This window comes from Canis lupus, chromosome 29, assembly GCF_011100685.1.
Source record: "Canis lupus familiaris isolate Mischka breed German Shepherd chromosome 29, alternate assembly UU_Cfam_GSD_1.0, whole genome shotgun sequence".
Lineage (NCBI taxonomy): Eukaryota > Metazoa > Chordata > Mammalia > Carnivora > Canidae > Canis > Canis lupus.
Window position 1 is genome coordinate 10,348,352 of NC_049250.1, and position 25,269 is coordinate 10,373,620.

The 25,269-nt window shown below is 35.0% G+C and overlaps 1 long non-coding RNA gene across 3 annotated transcripts in view; it reads left to right on the plus strand.

Moving 5' to 3' along the window:
- LOC102152621 overlaps positions 1-25,269 on the plus strand; it is a 74,275-nt gene that overhangs the window by 18,480 nt on the left and 30,526 nt on the right. For 2 of the 3 annotated variants that reach the window (XR_005380985.1, XR_005380984.1), the window contains exon 6: positions 1,474-1,984. The exons of the other annotated variant lie outside the window; for it this stretch is intronic. This is a non-coding gene — a long non-coding RNA (uncharacterized LOC102152621). Of the gene's footprint in view, positions 1-1,473; positions 1,985-25,269 lie in introns of those variants that run through there. 3 annotated transcript variants of the gene reach the window in all.

The following is a 25,269-nucleotide window of genomic DNA, read 5'->3' on the forward strand; positions in this document are numbered from 1 at the left end:
GCATTTTCAAATAATAATAGAAATATCACATACAGAAAATATATCATCAGAAACACAAGCTAAGTAAATGTTCATCAGCATTGTTCCTAGTCCTGAGCACATAAGAAAACTACATTTCCCAGCTTCCCTTGTACTTTGATGGAGGCTATATGACAGAGTTTTGGCCAAAGGAGTATCAGTGGAAGGAAATAAGACACTCCAAGCCTTGGCCATTTTCATCAATAGGGAAATGCTTAAGTAATGATGCATTAATTTATTAAACCTTATATAGATATTAAGGGAATGATCTAGCTATATATATGACCCAGAAGATCCTTATCAATAAAGTTATTTATGTAATAGATTTGGAGGTAAATATAGCATAATTTATTATTATTGAAATTATATTGTAGGAGATGATAAACTTAAGGTAAAATTGGGAGGTATAATATATGCAACTTTATAGTAGACAATTGTTATCATTTTGGTAGATGAATTTCAAAAATAGCCCTAATTCTTTATTCTTCTGTTATCCATCCCCTTTGAAACACAACTTTGCAAGTTTTCCCATCAGGAGGTGGAGTCCCTCTCCCTATTTCTTAAGTCTGGATGGATAATGGAATTTGCTTGGACACTAGAAAACGGCAGAGACTCCAGCATGCTAGTTTCAAGCTTAGGACTTGAGAGGTTTGCATATACCTATTCTCCTCCTTTTCCTCCTCCTCCTCCTCCTCCTCCTCCTCCTTCTTCCTCTTGAGCTGTGCTCTTACCATGAGAGCAAGCTCAAGCTAGCATGCTGGAGGAGACCAGTCAAGATCAGCAAAGCTGACTACAGATGGACAGAAAAAACCAGCTGAAAACAGTTCATTGCCTCGCCACTCTGTAGATTTCTCCCTTCTTTCTTTCTTTCCCTCCCTCTCTTTCTTCTCTTTTTTTTTCTTTTTTTGTAAAAAAGATTTATTTATTTGAGAGGGGGAGAGGCAGAGGGAGAGGGAGAGAGAGAACCTTTTGCAGGTTCCACACCTAGCACAGAGTCCAACATGGGGCTCAATCTCACGACTCTGAGATCATGACCTGAGCCAAAATTAAGAGTCAGACACTTATTCAATTGAGCCACCCAGGCACCCCTCTCTCCCCTTTTCAATAAAGATACATCTTTCTTTAAAATTTCCAAAATGATGTCCTCAATAGCCCATCTCATCTACCAGGATTAGGCCTGCAGCAACGTAGATTATACAAAACACTTCTTAGTTCTGGCAACCTACAATGCTAAGAGACCCTTCATGAAGCCCATGCACCTAGAAAATAGTGTAAAATTTTTCATAATAAAACAAAAATTATTCTCTCAATAAAAGAGCTGCTTGATACACAGTCTACTTTTCCCCTGCATTAGATTTTACCTAGTTGTATTATTTCAAATGGAAAAATATATATTTCTCTTTTGTCCTCTGGTGCAAATGAGATGCATACACATGTTTTTATTCTCGCCTGCAGCATCCATGGTCAACTGACCCTCTGTCTCTGGATATCAAGGGAATGAAGAGATGTAAAGCTTTTTTATCTGGGATTTAAAAAAAGCATCTTGGTGGAGATTTCACAGAATTTCATTGAGATATCCACATGAGTGGCCCTTATTAAGATGAGAAATTGTTATGGATAATAATATAAGAACAAGACAAATGATTGTTCCAAGGGATGTTTCACATGAAAAGAATATTTTTAGAAGGAAAGAGTTAATTTCATAAGAATGTGATTTATAAAACTAAGAGAAAAGCCAATGGTTTTAGTATCATTGTATTAAATTGTAATAGTTTGTTAAATAATATCTCAGAATTCCTTTAGGTGACAATTAGCAGATCTCTTCCCAGAGATAATGGAAACAAGCAGTGGGTTTGAGCAAGATGTTGGTACAGAAAATAGACATGTTGAATGGTTTCAAAATACCCCTGGGGTGGAAGAACAATATTAGCTGTAAAATAGCCAAATTAAAAATCATTTAAAGTCAGATTTCAATATGGTATTTTCCTTCTCAATAGAAAGCATGAAATTATATTAAGCCTCATTTTGATTATTCAAAACAGTGAAATAAGGATCTTTGCTTTTATACAGCAGTGGGTTTGCTGAGCAGAAGCCTTCATTTGCCGCTACATTTCCTTGCATCATTACATAATTGTTCCCTTGTATGCCAGTTATTCCATGGGTATTGAAGTATGTTGGGCTGTTGAGCTAATCCTTAGTTCTAACACAGTGTTATGCTTAGAGGAAGATTCACCAATATTTTGAGTAAAGAACAAAGCTTCAAACAGGATAATTAAAATCACCTGATATGCTTACAAGGGAATTGGTTAAACATATAGTACATCCAGTTAGTGTCTAACCTCATGAGTAATCAGGAAACGCACATTAAATCACCGAACAGACAGCACTTTTCACCTATCACATACTGCAGTGAATTGCAAATTGCTACAACCTTTCTAGAAAGCAATTTGGTAAAATCCATCAAGAGCCCTAAAAGAGTTCATACCCTTTGTCAGGATAATAACACATCCAAGAATCTATTCTAAGGAAATAATCAAAGATACAAAGATTTTCTTATACAAGGATATTAGTTGTGGCACTGTTTAGAACTGTAAAAACAGTAAGATTTGTGAAATCTTAATGTCTGAAAATAGAAATTAGCTAAATTATCTACATTTCTATGCTTAAATGCTGTGAAGCCAATATAATCACATGCTTGAGGAACACATAATGACATGCAGAGAAGTTCAAGTTTTATATTGTGTGTGTGTGTGTGTGCATGCATATGTGTGAGAGAGAAAAAGATTGAGAAAGAGAGAGAAGTAGGGGAGAGAGAGAGGAAATAGGGAAGAGGGAGAGAGAGAGAGTAATGTTTAGAAAACTTCTTGTATAATAAAAAAAGAGTGCATCTGTATAATATATATGAGCAAAAATATTTTTTAAAGTAATTTTCTAAAGCTTTGTTTACTTATTTATGAGAGAGAGAGAGTGTTTGTGTGAGTGAGTGGGAGAAAGGGCAGAGGGAGAGGGAAAGAGAGAATTCCATCAGACTCTGTGTTGATTGCAGAGCCTAATGCCGAGCGCAGTCTCAGGACCCATGAGATCATGACCTGAGCTGAAACCAGGAGTCTGATGTTTAACTGACTGAGCCACCCAGGTACTCCATAAGCAGATTTTTAATAAATGATGGAGCAAGAATTAAATTTTGCTATAGTGCAATCAAAATTAAAAAATAATAAAATTACAGAAAAATTAAATTCTGTAGAAAGGAGAAGAGAGGGAGAAACTATATAGTAAATAAGCAGAAGCATTAATGTTTCATTTGAGGGTGGCTTGAGTGGATTTATGTGTAAGGGTAGGAAATAAACCAGGGCTAAAAGTCAAATTGGAGAAGTTCACCTACAGAGAATTGCTAAAGGACTCTCCAGCCCCACAGCCCCATAGAAAGCAAAAACACTCTCTAGAGAGATGGTGGGTATATTTCTTGTCTTTGGGTAAAGAAGAAAAAGAATGAATGAGAAAAAAAAAAAAAAAAACTACTTAGAGAAGGGTATAAACTGTGCTTTGCACTTACTTGGGGTTAAGGCCTGAATTTACATTATAATTGGGTATCCAAACTATCAAGATAGAAACTGAGTTGAAGTGTAATATGTTGGTAATGACCTCAGAGCTCTATGTTTTCATGCCTTCTCTTCATCCTATTGGTGAGGGAGAGTTTCCTGCTCTAGGGACATGAGTATGGCTGAATATGGCCACCCAACGCTGGACAGAGAAGAGGGATGGCAATTTATTAATCATATACACTCCCAGCCTAGGGGAAGGTGGATACTGTGTCATACCAGGTCACACTGTTGCACTTGCAAACAGAGTGGAAAACAAGGGCTGTGAGTGTCAATCTCTGTAGTATTAAGAGGCTAGAGTGACTTCTGATTCCTGAGGGAGGGTGTGATTGGCCTGTTTGCATAATCATGTAACCTGGCGAGAAACTAAAACTTGCTATTCAGAGATAAACAGGCACTGTGCGTGGTCTCCATGATAAGTAAGATTGTTTGGCGGGAAGGCCTTACCCAAAGGAGTAGAGTAGGGAAGGAGAGTTGTGCTTAGGCCATTTGAGGCCCTCCAGGTTTCAGATGTCAAGGCAGCACTTAATAATGAATCTTAATCTCAGGCCTTAACCAAACCCAAAGGAAGCAAAAGTAAATCTTCTCTGGAGAAATGCAGTTAACCAATCACAGGGAATTCCCATAGCTGACATTCCAGGAAGTATCTCTAGACATAGGAGAATCCAAGCTATCTGAGTGAAAGTCATATTAAAGAAAAATCCATAGGATCAGATATTTAATCGCCAGATGTTAGAATTAGCTGATAAAAATAAAGTAATATGTTTAACAAGTCTTTTAAAAAAGATAGTATAAAAGTATGACTAAAAAGAGAAATTACCAGAATCCTAGAGATTAGGTAGATAAAGTAACAGAGACCCTAGAAATGAAATTAGAAACTGAAAGAGCAGCAGCCCGGGTGGCTCAGCGGTTTAGCACTGCTTTCAGCCCAGGGTGTGATCCTGGAGACCTGGGATTGAGTTCCATGTTGGGCTCCCGGCATGGAGCCTGCTTCTCCCTCTGTCTGTGTCTGTGCTTCTCTCTCTCTCTGTGTCTCTCATGAATAAGTGGGTAAAATCTTTTTCTAAAAAAAAAAAGAAAGAAAAAAAAGAAAAAAAGAAACTGAAAGAGCTAATCAGTGAATTAGAAATAGTTGTAGAAAAAAATTAGCAAACTGGAAAAACTATCTGAAAAAAAATAAGACATGAAGAGACTTGTATGATAGAATGAAATGCTTTAACAAAGTCTAGTCAATGTTGCAGGATATAACAGAAAGAATGAGGAAGCAGAAATATTTGAATGTATAAATGTGGAAAGACACATTTCCTAAGTGAATCTCTGATCCAGGAAATTTAATAAGTCATAAGCAAGAAAAAAAGGATTAAAACAAACAAAAAGTGTTCAACACAAGCCAGACAGAATTCTAAACAATATGTGTGTGTGTGTATATATATATATATATATATATATATATATATATATATATATACTTTATCCTCACAACATACGAGCTAATTGAGGCACAGAAACCTTAAATAAAATGCCCAAGTTTTCATAATGGGGAATTTATACGAGCAATTTGGGTCCTGAGTTCATGCTCTTAGCCACTATACGATACCGCCTTTCGAAGAGATGCTCAAGTAAGTACATCATAATGACATAACAAAACACCAAAAGCAATGCCATCTTAAAAACAATCAGAGGGAAAAGCCAGATAACTTACGAAAAAAAGTTGATTAAACAGAGAACTGGCTTCTTTCTTGACTCAAAAGACATAGAGTGGCTGAATGTATAAAACAAGATTCATCCAAATGCTGCCTATAAAAGACACACTTTAGATGTCAGGTTGCACATAAAGTAGTCACTTTAACTTTTAGAAATGAAAGGATGGAAAAAGATGTTCATGCAAATGGAAACCAAAAGGAAGCTGGAGTAGCTATCCCTATATCAGACAAAATAGATTTTAAAACAAAGACTGTAATAGGGAACAAAGAAGCATCTTAAATAATGATAAGGGGTCAATTCAATAAGAGGATATGAGAACTATAAATATTTATGTACTCAACATAAAAACATCTAATTAAATAAAGCAATACTAATAGACCTAAAGGGAGAAATTAACAGCAATATAATAGTAGTAGGTGACTTCAATACCCCTTTTACATCACTAGAGAGATCATCCAGATAAAAAATCAATATGAAAAAACTGGATTTATGACACATTAAACTAAATGGAATTCAAAGATACATACAGAACATTTTGTCCAAAAAGAGTAAAATATACATTCTTTTCAAATACATGTGAAACATTCTCCAGGACAGATCACATTAGTTCACAAAACAAGTCTCAATAAATATAAGAAGATTGAAATCATACCAAGAATCATTTCCAACGACAAGGGTATAAGGCTAGAGGGAAGAAAACTGGAAAATTCACAAATATGTAAAAATTACATATTTACAAATTACAATTTACATAAATATGTAAAAATTACTGAACAGCCAATGGGTTAAAGAAGAAGTCAAAAGACTTCTTGAATCAAATGAAAAATGAAAATGTTTTTTTTAATCAAAAAACACCTTGAATCAAATGAAAATGAAAATGTAACATACCAAAATTTATGAGATACAACAAAACAGTTCTTAGAGGGAAATATGTAGTGATAAATGCCTGCTTCAAAAAAATCAGAGTAATCTCAAAGAAAGAAAATCTAACTTTACACTTCAAGGAACTAGAATAAGAAGAACACAGCCCAAATTTAAAAGGAAATAACAAAGATTAGATCAGAAATAAAACTGAGATTAAACAGATAATTGATCAAGGAAACAAGGATCTGGTTCTTTGAAAAGATAAACAAAATTGACAAACATTTAGCTAGAATTACCAAGAAAAAATAGAGAGGACTCAAATAAATAAAATCAAAAATGAAAGAGGAGATGTTACAACTAATACCACAGAAATATAAAGGACTGCGGTGCCTGGGTGGCTCAGTCAGTTAAGTATCTGCCTTTAGCTCAGGTTACAATCCCAGGATCATGGAATCCTCAGCATCTCTGTTCCTGTTCAGTGGGGACTCTGCTTCTCTCTCCTTGCCTCCTGCTCTCTCTCTCTCTATCTCTGTCTCAAATAAATAAAATCTTAATAAAAAGAAATATGAAGGACCATAAATAAGAGACTACTATAAACTATATGCCAACAAACTGGATGACCTAGAAGAAATGAATAAATTCCTAGAAATATATAACCTTCTAAAACTGAATCAAAATGATAGAACATCTAAACAGACCAACTATTAGCAAGAAATTTTAATCAGTAATTGAAATCTTCCAACAAATAGCAGGTCAGGACCAGATGGCTTTATTGATGAATTCTCCCAAACATTCAAAAAAGAATTAATACCACTCCTTCTCAAACTCTTCCAAAAATACAAGTGGAGGGGTTTCTTCCAAACACATTTTATGAGGTTAGCATAATCTGTGACATAGATGCAAAAATCCTCAACAAAATTTTAGCAAACCAAATTCAACTATACATTAAAAAGATCATATACCATAAAGTAGGATTTTTCCAGGGATGCAAGGATTATTCAACATCTGTCAATCAATGTGACAACACCACATTAACGAAAGGACAAGTAACAATTATACAATCATTTCAATCAATGCAGAAAAAGCATTTGATAAAATTTAACACCCATTTATGATAAAAAACTTTTTAAAAGATTTTATTTATTTATTCATGAGAGACACAGAGAGAGAATGTGAGAGAGAGGCAGAGACACAGGCAGAGGGAGAAGCAGGCTCCATGCAGGAAGCCTGATGTAGGACTGGATCCTGGGACTCTGGGATCACGCCCTGAGCCAAAGGCAGATGCTCAACTGATGAGCCACCCAGGCATCCCCATTTATGATAAAAATTTTCAATAAAACTACTGTAGAGGAAATGTATCCCAATATAATAAAGGCCATATATAAGTCCAAGATAAACATCACACTCAACAGTGAATAGCTGAAAGCTCTCCCTTTAAAATAAATAACAACAGAACGATGTGCACTCTTACTACTTTTATTGAATACATTATTGGAAGTCCTAGTCAAAGCAATTAGGAAAAAAAAAAAGAAAGAGAAATAAAAAGCATCCAAATTGAAAAGAAAGAAGTAAAACTGGCAGAATCAAAAAGAAAGAAGTAAAAAAAAAAGTGCTGATGACATGTTATATAATTATAGTTATATATGTAATATACATATCTATATAATAGGAAACCTTAAAGACTCCACAAAAAAAAAAACTATTAGGACTAATAAATCAGTAAAGTTGCAGCATACAAATCAATACTCAAAATCTACTGTGTTTTTATACACTAATAACAAATGATCAGAAACGGAAATTACAAAAACAATTCCGTTTATAATTGCAGAAAAAAGAATAAAAAAAACCTAGATATAAAGTCAAGCAAGGAGATGAAAAACCTGTATATTGAAAACTATAAGACATTAATGAAAGAAATTGATAAAGACACAAATAATTGGAAAGATATTCTGTACTTCTGAATTAAAAATTAATATTAACAAATAATTAAGATTGTTAAAATGTCCATACTAGTCAAGGCAATATACAAATGTATGTAATTACTATCAAAGTTTCAGTGGTATTTTTCAAAGAAATAGATTGAATAATGAAATTTGTATAAACCACAAAAGACTGCAATAGCCAAAGCAATCTTGAGAAAGAACGAAACTGGAGGCATCATATGCCTTGATATCAAACTATATTACAAAGTTATAATAATCAAGACTGTGTAGTATTGGCATAAAAGCAGACACACAGATCAATAGAATGGAATGGAGAGCCTAGAAGCAATAAAAAATATATATGTGTATATATACATATATATATATAAAACCAATCCACGTCAAAAGAGCAAAGGATGGGGAAAAAGACAGTCTCTTCAATAAATGGTGTTGGGAAAATTGGACAACCAGATACCAAAGAATGAACCAGTTATCTTACACCATACACAAAAATTAACTCAAAATAGGTTAGAGACTTACATATAAGACCTGAAACCATAAAACTAGAAGAAAATACAAAAGGTGATATCCTTGACATAGGACCTGGTAATGAATCTTTAAATTTGAAGCTAAGCAAAAGCAGCAAAATTAGAAATAATAAGTGAGATTACATCAAACTAAAAGAATTCTGCACTGCAAACAAAATCATCAACAAAATAAAAAGGAAATTTACTGAGTGGGAGAAAATAATTGTAAGTCATATATCTGATGAAGGACTCATATCCAAAATATATAAAGAACTCATTTAATTCAATAGCAAAAACAAAAAAGGCAAACAATCCAATTTAAAAAAACCTGCAGAAGTTCTGAGTAGACCTTTTTCCAAAGAAGACATAGAGAAGGCCACTGGATACATGAAAAGATTCTCCACATTGTCAATTATCAGTGAAAAGCAAATCAAAACCACAATAAGATATCACCTCACACCTGTTACAATTGCTGTTATCAAAAAGACAAGAAATCAATATTGGTAAGGATGTGGAAAAAAGGAAGCCCCATGCACTGTTGGTGAGAATGTAAATTGGTGCAGTCACTATGGAAAACAGTATGGTGGGTCCTCAAAGAATGAAAAGTAGAACTACCCTATGATCCAGCAATACTACTTATGGGCATTTATATGAAGAAAATAAGTGTTTTCTTATAGAAAACATTAACTCAAAAAAAAAAAAAAAAGAAAACATCAACTCAAAAGGATATATATTCACCCCTGTGTTCATAGCAGCCTTTTTAAAATGGCCAAAACATAGGAACAACCTAAGTGACCATTGATGGATGAATAAAGCCATTACATATGTACACACACATATATACATATATGTATACACACATGCATATATATATATATGTATTATATGTATATAGGAGAATATTATTCAGCCATACGTAAGAATGAAATCTTGCTATTTGCATTTGGACCTTGAGGGCATTATGCGAATGCTATAAGTCAGAGAAAGACGAATATTGTATGATCTCTCTCATATGTCAAAAATCAACAACAACAATAAACCAAGCTCATAGATACAGAGAAAAGATAGGTGGTTGCCAGACATGAAGGGTAGAGGGTGGGAAAAATGGGTGAACTGGGGTCTTTTTCTTTTGGCTTTAATAGATTAAATAAAAAATAAATAAAAATAAAAAATAAAAAATAAATTGGTTATTTAAAATTCTTAGTTCCCAGCCTGTTTTCTGAAAATTCTACGAACCTTTTATGATCTGGCACTTAGTCTTGCACTGAGAAATATAAGAAAAATAAGAATTATTTTATTCCCTTCCTTTTTACTTTTTTTCCCATGATTACTAGACCATCTTCTTCTTCTTTTTTTTAATCTTTGGAATTAAAAATAAGTAACCTGGATGAGGCCAAGGGATGAGGATTTGAGATAAAAGTTCCTTGAAGATTTGCCACTGCATTTTTATCTGGTGCATTTTCTTCAATTACATCTCTGATTATAGCTTCTATATCTACTGTAGTTTCCTATTTTGTTATTTGAATTTTTGTAATGCAATTATATCTACAGGATGGGAAATAAAAAAGAGGTAAGGAAAAAGGAAAAGAAGGGAAGTAGGGGAGCGTGTATTCTTAATTAGCATCTTGTAAACTTGGCAAGATCCCAGGGAAAAAATGGCTAAGTGAAGTGTTCATGCAGGTGGGCCACAGATGGCTTCCATAGGATTTCCTTTGTCTTATTACTGTGCCAAATACAGAAGATCAATTCCTAGATCTTTAGGCACGGAACAAGGGCAGGAGAACGTCACCAGACCTAAAGTTATCATGTAAATAGGAGACAGGAACTTAACCACAGTGCTCTAAGATAGAAGCAATAATGGACATCACAGCACATCAGATGTCCTGAAGACTAATTCCTCCTCCTTCATAATGACATCATGATACTTATGAACTTATTTAAGTATATATAGGACATAAAAACCTTATGCATAAAAAACTTACGCATAGTATATATATATGTAGTATATATACTACATACTTTACATATAGATACACTACATAATTTTATATATTTATATTATATAATATATATTATATATAATAAATATAATATTTTTATATTATATATAATATTTATAGATTATAAAAGAAACTTCTCAGCCTGTTTCTATTTGGCTTTCTGCCTTTCTGAGCCCATGAAGTATGAGATGCTCATCACCAGGGCTCTTTCTTTACTGACCTCAGACTATAGCTCTTCACCTGTGAAAGTGCTCCCTCTAGAATAGTGACATACTTTCAATCTGGGTTCCTCCTGCCTTAATATTTCTGAAATGTTTCCTCTTCCCTGCGGTCTTTCAACAAATCAGAAAGCTGGGGAGGGTGGTGTTGGTAAGGAATGTAAGACCAGTAATTTCTTTGCCCAATTTGGGGTTTGGGATTACTGTAAGGTCAATATTTTTTTCGCCCAATTTGGGTTTGGTTTGGACATTGGTCTCTATGCCACTGAGAGAAGAGCCATTTTAACATCAAAGTCTTGATGTACAGGTCTTAAGTAATGAGTTTGAACCAACTGATTTCTACTTAGTCTCACTCATATATTCTAAATGCTGGTTGCCTGTGTCTTTCTTAAAAGATGAGGCAAAATTCACATAATTTAAAATTAACCATTTTAAAGTGAACATTTCAGAGGCATTTAGTACATTCATCTTGTAGCAATCACCACCTCAATCTGGTTCTAAAGCATGTCCACCGACCCAAAGTAAGACCCTTCCTGATTAGCTGGTTTCTCTGTTCTTTATTTCTCCATGCTGCTTGCAACTACCAAGCCACATTTTGATCTGTGGATTTTTTTTTTTGAGATTTCATATAAATAAATCATACAGTGTGTGATCATTTGTGTCTGACTTCTTTTCCTTAGCATGATGTCTTGGAGGTTCAAGAGTTATTTTAGCATGTATCAGAACTTCATTCTTTTATGGATGGATAATATTCAATTACATGTTTGTATCATAACCTGTTTATTCACTCATCCATTGATGGACATTTAGGCTATTTCCATCTTTCAGCTATTACGAATAGTGCTGCTATGAACATGAGTATATAAGTATTAGTTTGAGTCCCTGCTTTTGATTCTTTTGAAGGTATATACATATATACATATATGGTTAGGAGAACAATTGTTAATTCCAAGTTTAACTTTTGAAGAATTGTAAAACTGTTTTCCACAGTGACTGCAATATTTTATATTTCTACCGGCAATGCATAAGGGTTCCAGTTTTTCTACATCCTTGCCAACATTTATTTTCCATTAAAAAATTTATAAGACACCCTAGTAAGTGTGAAGTGGCTCCTCATTGTGGTTTTGATTTGCATTTTCCTAGTGACTAATGATGTTGAGCATCTTTTTGTATGCTTATTGGCCATTTGTATAGCTTCTTTGGAGAAACTTCCATTCTGGTCATTTGCCCATTTTATGATTTAGGTTGTCTGTATTTTTGTTGTTGAGTTGCAAGAGTTCTTTATATATTCTGGATACTAGACCCTTATCAGATATGATTCATAAATTCCTTCTCCCATTCCGTAAGTTGATTTTAAACTTTCTTGGCAATTTCCTTTGACTAACAAAGTTTTAAATTTTGATGAAGCCAAATTTATCCTTTTTTTTTTTTTTTTTTTTTTTGGTTCTCATGCTTTTTGGCATCATATCTAGCCAGTGTCGCTTTTAAACTCTAGAAATGATGCCATGACTCTATCTTTTTAACTTAAATATTCTTACAGTATTTCCTCTTTGGGCTAAGCGATCTGCACTTTATGTTAAAAGTGATGGAACTTCTGATTCTCTTTGATGGAAACAGTCACTTACTTTCGGTGACAGATCTGAAAACAGTCTTCCTGCTGTATAGTTTTAATGACTCCTTCTAGTAAGCACATCTCCTTCAAAGTAGTAAATTAGAAATTTACCATTTTCTCACTTCATTGTCACCATCACATAGGCTTTGCTCTGCAGGTAGATATGGTATGCTATAGGGTATCTAACAGGAAATGTATAATTCTGCCTAGGAAAATGAAAACTTCCATGTAGCATAATATTTGAATTAAAATTTTCAGGAAAAATGTTTGGTAATACAAAGTTTAGAAGGAGAATTGAAGAAGATCTTCATCTTATGGTGACCCTGATCCAAGCAATGCAAGTCTTTCCTCTTCAATGCGTGTGATTCTTTCCAATTTTGTTTTTCTGGAATGATAGAAGAATCACACGTATATTGAGAAAGAGCACTCCAAGGGGCCAGCCTGGGCAAAAGAAATGTACAGTAGCAATAATATTCATTTCACTCATTTAATAACTATGTACAGAGTGCCTATTATCTCAGACACTATTCCAGGTGCTGGGGATGCTATAGTGAACAAGACAGACAAGGTCCCTTCTGTTATAGAGCTTGCATTTAGTGTGGAAGACATATATAGTAATCAAGTAATAATGACACACAGCAATTTCAATTAATAAATAAATAACTTGAAAATGTGATGTGAAAGGGGGCACATTTTACTATCTTTAGTTTGTGGAATTCCTTCTTATTTTTATTTATTTTTTAAAATAAATTTATTTTTTAAGATTTTTAATTTATTTATTCATGAGAGTCACACTGGAGAGAGGCAGAGACATAAGCAGAGGGAGAAGCAGACTCCCTGTGGGGAGCCTAATACGAGACTCCATCCCAGGATCTCGGGGTTCACGCCCTGAGCTGAAGGCAGATGCTCAACCACTGAGCCACCTAGGCTCCCAAAAAATTTACTTTTAATTGAAGTATAAGTTGACACACAACGTTAGTTTCAGGCGCACAACATAGTGGCTAGACAACTCTATATTTTATGCTACGCTCACCACAAGTGTAGCTACCATCTGTCACCACACAACACCATTACAATACCACAGACTCTATTCCCCATGCTGTACCTTTTATCCCCGTGACTTATTCATTCCAAAACTGGAAGCCTGTACCTCCACTCCCCTTCATCCATTTCACACATTTTAATAACGTGATCAAGGAAGCTCTCTGTGAAGATGTGATATTTGAGTTGAGATTTGGGTAACAAAAAGGAGCCAGCTGTGGGGGGATCTGAGAGAAAGTAGTCAAAGCAAAGCCATGGTTTGGGAGAGAGCTGGGGAAGTGTGCTGGAGCTGGCTCTAGAGGCAAAATGCCAGGAGAGCAGGTCATTGAGGCAGCCAGGGCTAGAATTCCTAGAACTTTGCAGTGGCTGTATGCCCAGTACCCAGACCTGTGCCTGACACATGAATATTTTGACAAATATGGATGCATCAAATTAAGAAATAAAAGAATGATAGTACCGAGGGTCTCCGATTTTTCTTATTCCTAATGAACTGGGAATATAAGAGTTAACATCACTTTTTAAAATGGAGATTTAAAAAAATAATAAAATAAAATAAAATAAAATGGAGATTTTTCTTTAATTTAGCTACGTGGTTCCAGATTGCCAATATGTATATACAACACAGACAAATGTTTCTTTCCATCCTGACATGTCTTGTCAGTGTCAGTGGAACATGAAGCCTCATTGCTGAGATACTTCTCAAGAACAATTTCTTGAAATTTCTTTAGTGATAGTGAAAATCTGCAAGCCAGAATTCTATCAATTTCAAGACTTTCCTTTGTGAAACTGTAAAAAAAAAAAATCTAAGTTTTGTTTTGGTCTGACTATTAATTAAAACTTCCATCTAAGGAAGTAATTTTTCCCTGTTAAGAATGATTGAATTAGGAAACGTAAGGGAAGCACTTAAAACATAATAAGAATGTCACTTGGTAGTTTATTAAGCTTTTGGCTCTGATATGCAGCCCAGGGAAGTCATTCTCTGTCTTCATGGATGAAAAGGCAGAAACTGACAGGATTTATGAGCATAAAAAAGTCTGTGTCATGCTTTGGGGAAGACCAGTTGCTTCATCCAATACAGTATCTAGTACTTTGAGGAGATAGGAGATGATAATGTAGCTATAAATACTCAGCCCTCTGTTATCTTCTCAGCTCTCTCCTGCCTGAATGTGACACCGAAAGAAGTAAAGATAATCTCCACTCTTGACCTAAGAGTTACATGACTGAACCATTAAGAAACACTTACATTATTGTGCGACAAGGTGATGCTTGTAGAATTTTAGCACTTCTGCCTTTAGCCAGATCTCTTACAAAATCATGCTGTCAAAAACAAAAATATTCTGCTGATGACTGTCTTGAAAAGGTTTAGAGTGTTCTTTTTGGCATAACTAAAATTAACTGCGAGTCTGCTTAGAAAAAAACATGTAGTTTTGATACTTTCCATTAAGTCCTATTTATTCTTTTTATTTATGCAGGTGGTCATGCCACACAGATGAACCTGAAATGAGTCTTAGTTGACAACGGTAATGGTAGAACCAAAAACGGTTTTTGATATAAAAAACACTCTACTGATTGTCATGCCTGTCTCACTAGGTAACATGCTATCTGAGAATTGAGATGGAAACCAAAGAATCCAATTGTGAGGAAGCAGATGTTTGGAAAAACTTATAAATTTAGTAAAAACAAGCATTTTTCAGCTTAAATTGAGTGCTGAAATTGGTATCGAAATGTTCTTTCAAGCATTTTAGAACTTTTTCTTTTGGAATAATAAATGTGGTACCTATTACATTACTTCTCTTTTGACACTGGATCAGTATGAATCATGACGAAGTGAAGAAAATACATAATTGTAGACAGGAAAACAGGAAAATTTACTAGATTGTTAACAAGTCTGCACTGAGAAAAAAAATACTAGTAGAATTCCTTAGTCTGAATTTTTAATTTTTGAGATAAAAAGTTATATCATCTGTCAAAATATATTTGAATCTATCCAATTCTCTCTACTTCCACAGCTAAAAAGCCATGCCCAAATTACCACCACCTCTGTGGCAACAACCTTTTAACCTATCTCTCCCTCCACTCTTGTCTCTTCTCCTTCCATTCTCCAGAAACAACCATACCGATTTTTTTAAAAACGTGGTTTGGACCAAGTCACTTTCTTGCTTAAAACTCCCCCAAATGTCCCCTTCACAACAGATAACAAACCCAAATCCTTGTTCCTGGCCTAGAAAGTCTCATCTGATCTGACCTCTGGTGACCTTTTTTATTTCTGCTCAACACATGCCAGTCACAGTTACCTTCTTCTAATCCTAAAACATAACCAAACTCTTCCATGCCCCAGGGCCTTTGCACGAGCTGTCACCACTGCCTGTAAGGCTGTCCTTCCACCCAGAGATGTTCAGGATGGTTTCTTTTACTCCATTTATCTCTTAGCTTAAACATAAACACAGCAGAGGCTTCTCCAGGCTTCTCCACCTAAAGTCACTATCTGGTCACTTTTTTGTATCACCTTGAGATATTTTTATCATAGTAGTGTTGCTAACTGATTTATTTCTTGCTTCTTAAACCTGTTTGCTTGTTTACTGTGTAACACACATATTACAGAATGAACTCCACAAGCATAGGGTCATAGCCTTCCCTTATTCACCTTTTAAAGGCTGCAAGATCTGTAGTAAGAGTGCCTATTTAATCCCTAATACTGGGGATTTGTGTCTTCTCTATGTTTAGTCTTGCCAGTCTTGCTAGAGACTTTGTTTTGTATTGATTTTTTGGAAGAACCAGCTTTCTGTTGCATTGATTTTCTCTATTATATTCCCATTTTCAATGTCATTGGCTTCTGCTCTTATCTGTATTTTTTCCTCCTACTTTCTTTGGGCTTATTTTTCTCTCCTTTTTCTACTTTGTTAGTAGGAACTTAGGTTATAGATGATACCTTTCCTTTTTTTCATATAACACCTATTGCTATACATTTGTGCCTCAGTCAGGCTCAAATTGTACCCCATACAATTTGATCATTTTGTTATCATTTTAATTCCATTTAATGTGTTTTACATTTCTTTTGAGACATCTTCCTTAACCATGGAATATTGGGCAGTGTGTCTTTAATTTCCTTATTGAGGAATTTTCCTGTTGTCTTTCTAGTTATTGATTTCCATATTTGTTCTACTGTGATAGAGAACAGACTTTGTGTGATTTTGATTTATTTAAACTTAGGGTTCCTTTTATGGTCCAGGATATGTTTTATTTTGGCAGATGTTCCATGGGCTTGAAAAAATATGTATTCTGCTATTGTTTGGTGAAGTGGTCTATATATTTCAATTAGATGCTGTTGGCTGATTGCATAGTTCAGATATTCTATATCCTCACTAATTTTCTATCTAAGAAGTTTATCAGTAGCTGAAAGTAGAGTGAATTCTCTTCCTTCTGAAATTGACTTTATTAGGTATTAACATTGCCATTCCTGCTTTTTTGGTACCAGCTTTATTAAGATATAATTCACATGCCATTAAATTCATTCACTTAAAGTGTACAATTGAAAGTTTTCTTAAAAAAAGATTTGATTTATTTATTCATGGGAGACACACAGAGAGAAGCAAAGATTTAGAATTCTTTAGTCTAAATTTTTAATTTTTGAGGTAAAAAGTTGTATCACCTGTCAAAATATATTTGAATCTATCCAATTCTCTCTACTTCCACAGCTAAAAAGCCATGCCCAAATTACTACCACCTTTGTGGCAACAACCTTTTAAAGGCAGAGGGAGTAGCAGGCTCCCTACAGGGGGAGCCAAACGTAGGACTCGATCCCAGGACCCTGGGATCACAACCTGAACCTAAAGGAGATGCTTAACCTCTGAGCCACCTAGGCATCCCACAATTCAATAGTTTTTTTTCTAAATTTAAATTCAAGTTAGTTAACATATAGTGTATTATTATTTGCAGGGGTAGAATTTAGTGATTCATCATTTGCATATAGCACCCTGTGCTCATGACATCAAGTGCCCTTCTTGATGCCCATCACTTAGATACCCCATGCCCTCACCTCCCCTCCAGCAACCCGCAGCTTTTTTCCTAGAGTTCAGCATCTCTTATGGTTTGCCTCCTTCCCTATTTTCATCTTATTTTATTTTTCCTTCCCTTCCCCTATGTTCATCTGCTTTATTTCTTAAATTCCACGAGTGAAATAATATGATATTTGTCTATCTCTGACTGACTTATTTCGCTTAGCATAATACCCTCTAGTTCTATCCACGTTGTTGCAAATGGCAAGATTTCATTCTTTTTGATGGCTGAGTAGTATTCCACTATGTGTATATACCACATCTTGTTTATCCATTCATCTGTTGATAAACATCTGGGCTCTTTCCGTAGTTTGGCTATTGTGGACATTGCTGCTATAAACATTGGAGTGCAGCTGCCCCTTCAAATCACTATATATCCTTTGGGTAAATGCCTAATAGTGCAATTGCTGGGTCATAGGGAAGTTCTATTTTTAACCTTTTGAGGAACCTCCTTACTGTCTTCCAGAGTAGCTGCACCAGTTTGCACTCCCGCTAACAGTGCAAGAGGGTTCCCCTTCCTATGCATCCTTGCCAACATCTGTTTCCTGAGTTGTTAATTTTAGCCATTCTGACTGGTGTGACAATTCAATAGTTTTTTATTATACTCATAGTGTTGTGCAAGCATCCTCACAATCAGTTCTAGAACATTCTCACAGCTTTAAAAAGAAATCCCATACCCTTTAACCATCACCTCAGAATCCTTTCATTTCTCCCATCCTCTATTCCGATTTTATCAACCACTAATTTACTTTCTCTATATATAGCTTTGCCTTCTGCACATTTCCTATTAATGGAATAATATGGTATTTAGTCTTTTGTGATGAATTTCTGTCACTTAGCTTAATGTCTACAAGGTTCATTCATATTACAACATATTATCAGTACTTCATTCAGTTTATGACTGAATAGCATTCCATGATATGAGTATACTATATTCATTTTATTTATCTGTTCACCAGTTGATTGACATTTGAGTTGTTTCTACGACTTGAATATTATGAATAATGCTCCTATGAATGTTCATACGTAAGTTTTTCTGTGGGAAAATGTTTTAATTTCTGTGGAGTATTTACCTAGGAGTATAATTGCCATCTCAAAGGGTCATATTACATCCAAACTTTTTTAGAAACTATCAGAATTTTCTCCAACATGACTAACATTTTGTATTATATCAGCAGTATATGAGTGTTCTGATTTCTCTACTTCCTTACCAACGCTGGCTATTGTTTCTGGTTTTTTGATTCTATCCATCCTACTGAAGATGAAATAATATCTCACTTTGATTTTGACTTGCATTTTCCTGGTGATTAATGATTTTAAGCATCTTTTTTGTGTTTATTGGCCATTGGTTTATCTTTGGCGAAATGTCTTCTAACTCTCTCCTTGTTTATATTTGTTAATTTGTCTCTTTATCATTGAATTGTAAGAGTTATTTATGTAATCTAGGTGCAAGTCCCTTATCAGCTATATAATTTGCAAATATTTTCTTCTGTTCAGCGGCTTATCCAGTTTCTTGATAGTGTCCTTTGAAGTACAATCTTTTTGATTTTGATGAAATCCTGTTTATCCATTTTTTTCTTTTGTTGCTTATTTTTTAGTGCTGTGGGATAATCGGATGCAAAAAAATGAATTTGGACATTCCACTTCACACTAAACCCAAAATTTAACTTAAAACAGATCAAAAACTTAATATAAAAGCTAAAACTAAGTCTTAGAAGAAAATATGAGGTAAATTGTTGTGACGATGGATTGGCCTGCCTTTTTCTTATTACCTTTCAGAGTTTCCCTTTGTTTCTCTCTTGAACCTTTTAAGGATTTTTACTTGTATTTAGCAGGAAGGAGCAGGGAAAGATGGTTCAATGGCATCTTATTCAGATTGAAAATTATACCTATAAGAACTTTAAAAATGATCTCATGTGCCATCCAGTCTTTGGGGCTACTTACCCATAGGCCATTTCCATGAAGGTCTCTGTCTTAGCAGCATTCTTTAGGGCTTGATCTATCTGATTTATCTTCTGTTTACTGGACTTTTAATGGTCATGAATGGGGGTTGTGATGAGTTATCAAGGAGTCTCTCATCTCTAAGTTTCATTCCAGTTAAATTCCTTTTACAAAGGGAAATGTCATCAATCACAACTTTGTCAGGAGAGTGGGAAGGGGAAAGCAGTGATGTCGGCTTCAGACTGAAGGTTTACCAACTGTTGTAGGTCTTCTCAGATATCCCCACTCTAATTGCTAGGATCCCATACTGCCAATTAGTATATTGATCCCCAGAAAGGGGGCTAGTCAGATAATTCATTATCTGAGATTTTGCCACACTGATTTCCTTATTTAGAATGTAGGAATCTTATAATGCTGATAAGTATTTTTTGACTGAAAAGAATAAGACAGGGATGTTCTGCATATAAAGATATTATCTTATTTCATGTTATCTGCAGATTAACACTGTTTTCAAGTAGACATTTTGTGCTATATCGGTCTTATGCATTGTTTTGAAGTGATGTCCCAATGGAAGATAAAACATTTATTCCTAGAATAGTAGACAAAGACCTTTGTAATACAGCCTGAGCATTTCTCTCAGACTCTTTTTCCCCTTTACACATCCTACTTTCAGAAATGATTTCCATTTCCCACACTTTTCTTTGGGCCTGAATCTTTCTCATACCTTATTCTATTTCCCTGAAACATTGTTATTCAGTTTCCAAAAGTGATATCTCTAATTTTGCATTAATTTTGTTTGATTTCCTTGCTCACCAATACATGACTATCACAGTTTAGAATGTTTTCAGTGAAATTTCTTTCTTGGATGACTTTAAGAATCGAAATTTTAACTTAATCAATAATGATGTATTATGCTATGACAGTCATCTTTGGGCAATGGTTGCAACAGACTATCAAAGGTTGGCATACTATCCCATGATCTGCATTGTAGTATATGAGCCACATGAAGAAATTCAGGTCTAACAATTCATATGAAGGTATAAAATTGTATATGTTTTCTGGTAGACTGGATAGATGCTAACCAAACCCATTACTTCTTTTTGGGCACATGTTCAAACTGCATTTTCTAGACTCCTAACACTTAGGTAGGGTCACATGAATAGTTCCAACTGATGGAGTTTGAGTAGAAGTGATATATGTCATTTCTAGATTGAGGCACATAATAGCAATTATACTTTCTTCATATACCATATTCTCCTCCTTTATCTCCACCTTTACCACCTTCCAGCTAACTAATAAGAGTCCAAACTTTAAACCATGTGGTAAAGATGACAAAAATGCAACATAAAAGAAACTAGAGCAAATTGGACCACCTGTTCACACTCTTTATGGAACCACAAAAAAATATACTGAGGTGGTTATTTTTAGCCATTAGCAGACTGTGACTAGTACATGTTTTATTATGTAACCAAATTCTCTCATGCTTACTATCTCTCTGGGTAAACAACCTATGGTTTTGAAAATGATGAATGACCATCAATTCTTTCACACTTTTTATGAACTCTATATGAATAAAGCCATGAATATGTATTCTTAATTCCTCCTGGGATTACTAAATTCCAAGTAGGAGGGATACATTTCCTAAGGAGTTCTTGCCTTCTAAATCATAGAGAAAATGTTGTAAAAATCTATTTGTGTCCATTAATTTCACCCACACTTCTGTGAAGATGTCAAAAGATTCCTGGAAATCCATATCACACAACAGCTTAGATCTTTCAGGAAAGTCTTGTGCAAACGATGCCATTTCCTTTTGCCAACTCAAGGACACATTTCTAGCAATCCTCTCTCTTCTGCATCATCAATAGTTTCATACTCTGATGTGTATTTCCATCATGATATCAACATGCTGTTATTTTTCTCATGGTACAACAAAAGTCTCTTGATACCACATTTATGTAATTTGTATCCTCATGTCTCGGCTCTTTTTTGAAAGAGAATTTCTCGGAGTGACTTACATGTGATGTCCTTCCATTTTTGTGTTCTCACTTTCAGTGAAGCTTCCTTTAGTCAGAATTTTACTGCACCACCCCAACTCTTGTCAAGATCATGTAAAACCTCTATGTTGCTAGATTAAATTGCCAGTTGATTTCATACACTTCATTGAAACGCTTCTTTTACATGGCTTTGAGATTCATTCTCTTTAGGTTTTCTCTTTCTGTCACTGGCTATGCCTTCTCAGTCTCCTTTTGTCCTCACTTTCTCCACAATGTCTTAATATTATAGGACCTTAATTTTAGGTATTTATCATCTTTTCTTCTCTATTGATACTCACATGGTTGGTGATCTTATCTCATCTATGTTTTGAAATTCCCCTAAATGATAATAATTCCCAAATTGATGTCCCCAGCTCAGAACTTTTTCTTGAATTCCAGATTTATGTATTTGACTCTTTATGTACATCTCCACTTGGGTGAATAATAGGTAAGACATCTCTAACTCATTTTGTCCACATCTGAGCTTCTAATACTTCCCTTCATCCTCCCTACTGAGAATCTTTCTCATCTCATTTGAAGGCAACAATTCCAATTTTTCAGGAAAAAGTCCTTGGAGTTATTCTTGAAACATCTCTTTCTCTCACACCCCTTAATTAAGTCTTCAGGAAATCTCTTTGGGCTCTATCTTCAAAATATCCAGACTCCAAAAGCTTTTTACTACCTCCACTATTATTTTGTGCTTCCTCGCTGGACTCCCTGCTTCTTCCCGTGCCTCCTCAGTCTGTTCTTAATAATGTGCAGACTAATTCCTATAAAGTGTGAACTAATCATGTTACTTATCTCCTAAAGTTCTGCAAGTAGCTGCCCATTTTATTAGACTTGAGGTCAAAATCTTTATAATGACCCATAAAAGCTTATATTTTTAAGTCCCTAGTTAACCTATGTGGCTTTATTTTCTGCCTTTTCCCTTGTGTTCACTCTCTTCTATACATTTTGCCTTTCTTGCTTCTCCTTGGGCATGCCATGATATTCTCTTAGCCTGAGCTTGTCTATTAGCTCTGATAAGAGTGCACTCTTCTTTCAGTTATCAAACTCCTTTAGCTTCAAGTTTTAATTCAGATGTCTGCTTTCCAAAGAGCCTATGCTGGCCGCCTTATTTATTTATTTATTTATTTATTTATTTATTCATTTATTTATTTACTCGTGAGAACCCAGAGAGAGAGAGAGAGAGAGAGAGGCAGAGAAATAGGCAGAGGAAGAAGCAGGCTCCATGCAGGGAGCCCAAGGTGAGACTCGATCCCCGGGTCTCCAGGATCACGCTCCGGGCTGAAGGTGGCACCAAACCGCTGAGCCACCCGGGCTGCCCTGGCCACCCTATTTAAAATTGAATTCAAGAGCCCGGGACAATGCCTGTCATGCAATACATGCTTAATATATATTTAATAAATGAATGAATAAATAAATCGTCCATCTGAGAACGTCAAAATCATCATTAAAGATAGCAGTAATGATCATTTCTAATTGCTGCAATTAGTGACTTTGATCTTGTTATGTGAAAAAAATCCATTATTTAACAAATCATGGAAAAATTCACAAAAACATTGAAATCTGTTGACTAACAATAAACGTGTAAACAGCAAGCATGATTTTTCCAATCTGCATCAGAGGAACTTTACCAGTAACAGAAGATCTTTGATGCTGAGGCATAAATGGAAGCCAACAATCCAGCCTAATTATATTTTGCAATTCAGAATATGAACAAATCAAGTCTTTTTTTATTATTTTCAATGGTTATTAAAATACATTATTCATATTAACATCATAAATCATTCTTAGAATATATTCTTACTTGTTTTATTACCCCTGTGGTTGCATAAATATAACTATTGATTGCTTTTAAATTATTATCTGAAAGTTGCTTAAACTTGTAGATTCTAAGCTAATGTTTCTCAAGATGTATACCATGAAATGTTTAACACATATTTCATGAAAGTGTGGGATCCCAGTTCAGGAATGTTTGTAAGACATTATGTTAAACAAGTTTCTTTGCTTTGGAACTTGCACTGTGGGTGAATTTCCAAACTTGGTGGGCTACATTTCCCAAATCTATTTGGTCACAGAACATTTTAATCGAGGACCATCTTAGGTTTCAGAAAATGATGGTATGCACAGGACAAATGTGATCAATATCATACTTGCAGTCATGGTTGTGACTGTGTCATTCATCTCTCCACAAATAATTCTTGGTGATAGCACTTTTTTAGAATATCAGCTATATAAGTAGAAAGGTTTGCAGGTGTCTGGATGAAAGACATATAAAAGCTAGGTGGAAAAATAATGTAGAAGGTCTGGGATCACAGGACTGTTAAAACCTGAAGGGAAATGGGAAACAGAGAAAGAACAGAGGCTGAAGAAAGGATGGAGAAAGGGTTTAGAGGGACAGAAAACTACAATACTTTTAATTCCTGATTTGCAGCCAGAATCTAAATTTGAGGCAAAAAGGAAAGCCGTGTGGAGGCCTCTCAGCTTGTATTGAAAGTGAAAAAGAGTAGGGACCTCTGCTCTACTCTCCAATCTATTTCTTCTTACATATGTATTAAAATGATCAACAGTAAGCAAAATGTGCATTTCATACAATATGGTTGGGTTTTTTTTTTTCTTCTAACAAAAGAGCAAATAGCCTCAGGAAATCAGATTCTTGTGACATTTGTTACTCTTTACCATTCAAATACAGTGTGTTCAGTTGCAGATTCTAAAGGACATCTGATTAGCAACACATATGCGACATCATTGAAAAGGCATAATTTAAGTGTCACGAAGTATTGCTGGAAGATGGTAATAAGAAAAAAGAGGGTTTTGTTATTTGGGGAGCATGTCAATAAATCTCAATCAATTATTAGTTGCATTGATTGGTAAAAAAAAGACAAATTTTTACTAATTTTATTTTGGGTCAATGCTGAGCCATTTTATTTTGGGGCTACAGAACCATGCCATTGTGAGATACCTCTTAGAAGTTGAAAATAATCATTTATCTCTGAATTTGTTGTTCAATGTCTCATAAATAATTATATACATTTGATATTTAATTTGTTCAACTAACTCGTCCTACTTTTTAGGGTGATCAATTTCAAGTAGTTTTGCTCAAAATGTATGGCAAGATTGTATTTAAGAGGGAGGCATCATCATTTGAATATCAACTATCCTCTGACCAATTATTTCTCTCATCATATAGTCTACTGGTTAATCTATATAGTATGTCAGAATACTTGGTTTTGATATCTACTATTGGGTTAATATCTTCAGCACTTTCAGGTAGATGTGGCTGAGAGTTATAGTCAGTTGGTGCCTTTTTCTCACTGAGCGCTTGTCCTGACAGTAGCTTCTGAAGAGTCAGAACTTGCAATGGAGGGAGCATTTTTCCAGCCCAGTGGCTTCTGTGGGGTTGTAAACAGGCGGCTTGCTTTTAAGGGAGGGAGCATAGTTTATAATGACGACAGCTAGTCCCAGCTTAGTTCATTGCTTCTGCCACCTGCCTTCTGGCTTAATGTTGGAAGCAAGAAGCATGCAATTAAGTATGAGGAAATGAAAATAAATGACACCGTTCATTGCACATTACAAAGTGCCTGGCAGAAAGAATACTGTTTGTAGAGACCCAGTGGCCCTGTGGAAAATGTGCCTCTCTGCCTGAGAAAATGCTGGGAACTAAGACAGTGACCCTGGTTTTCTTTGTCACCTGTTGTTGCAGTAAACCAAATCAATTGCAGGTGCAACTCT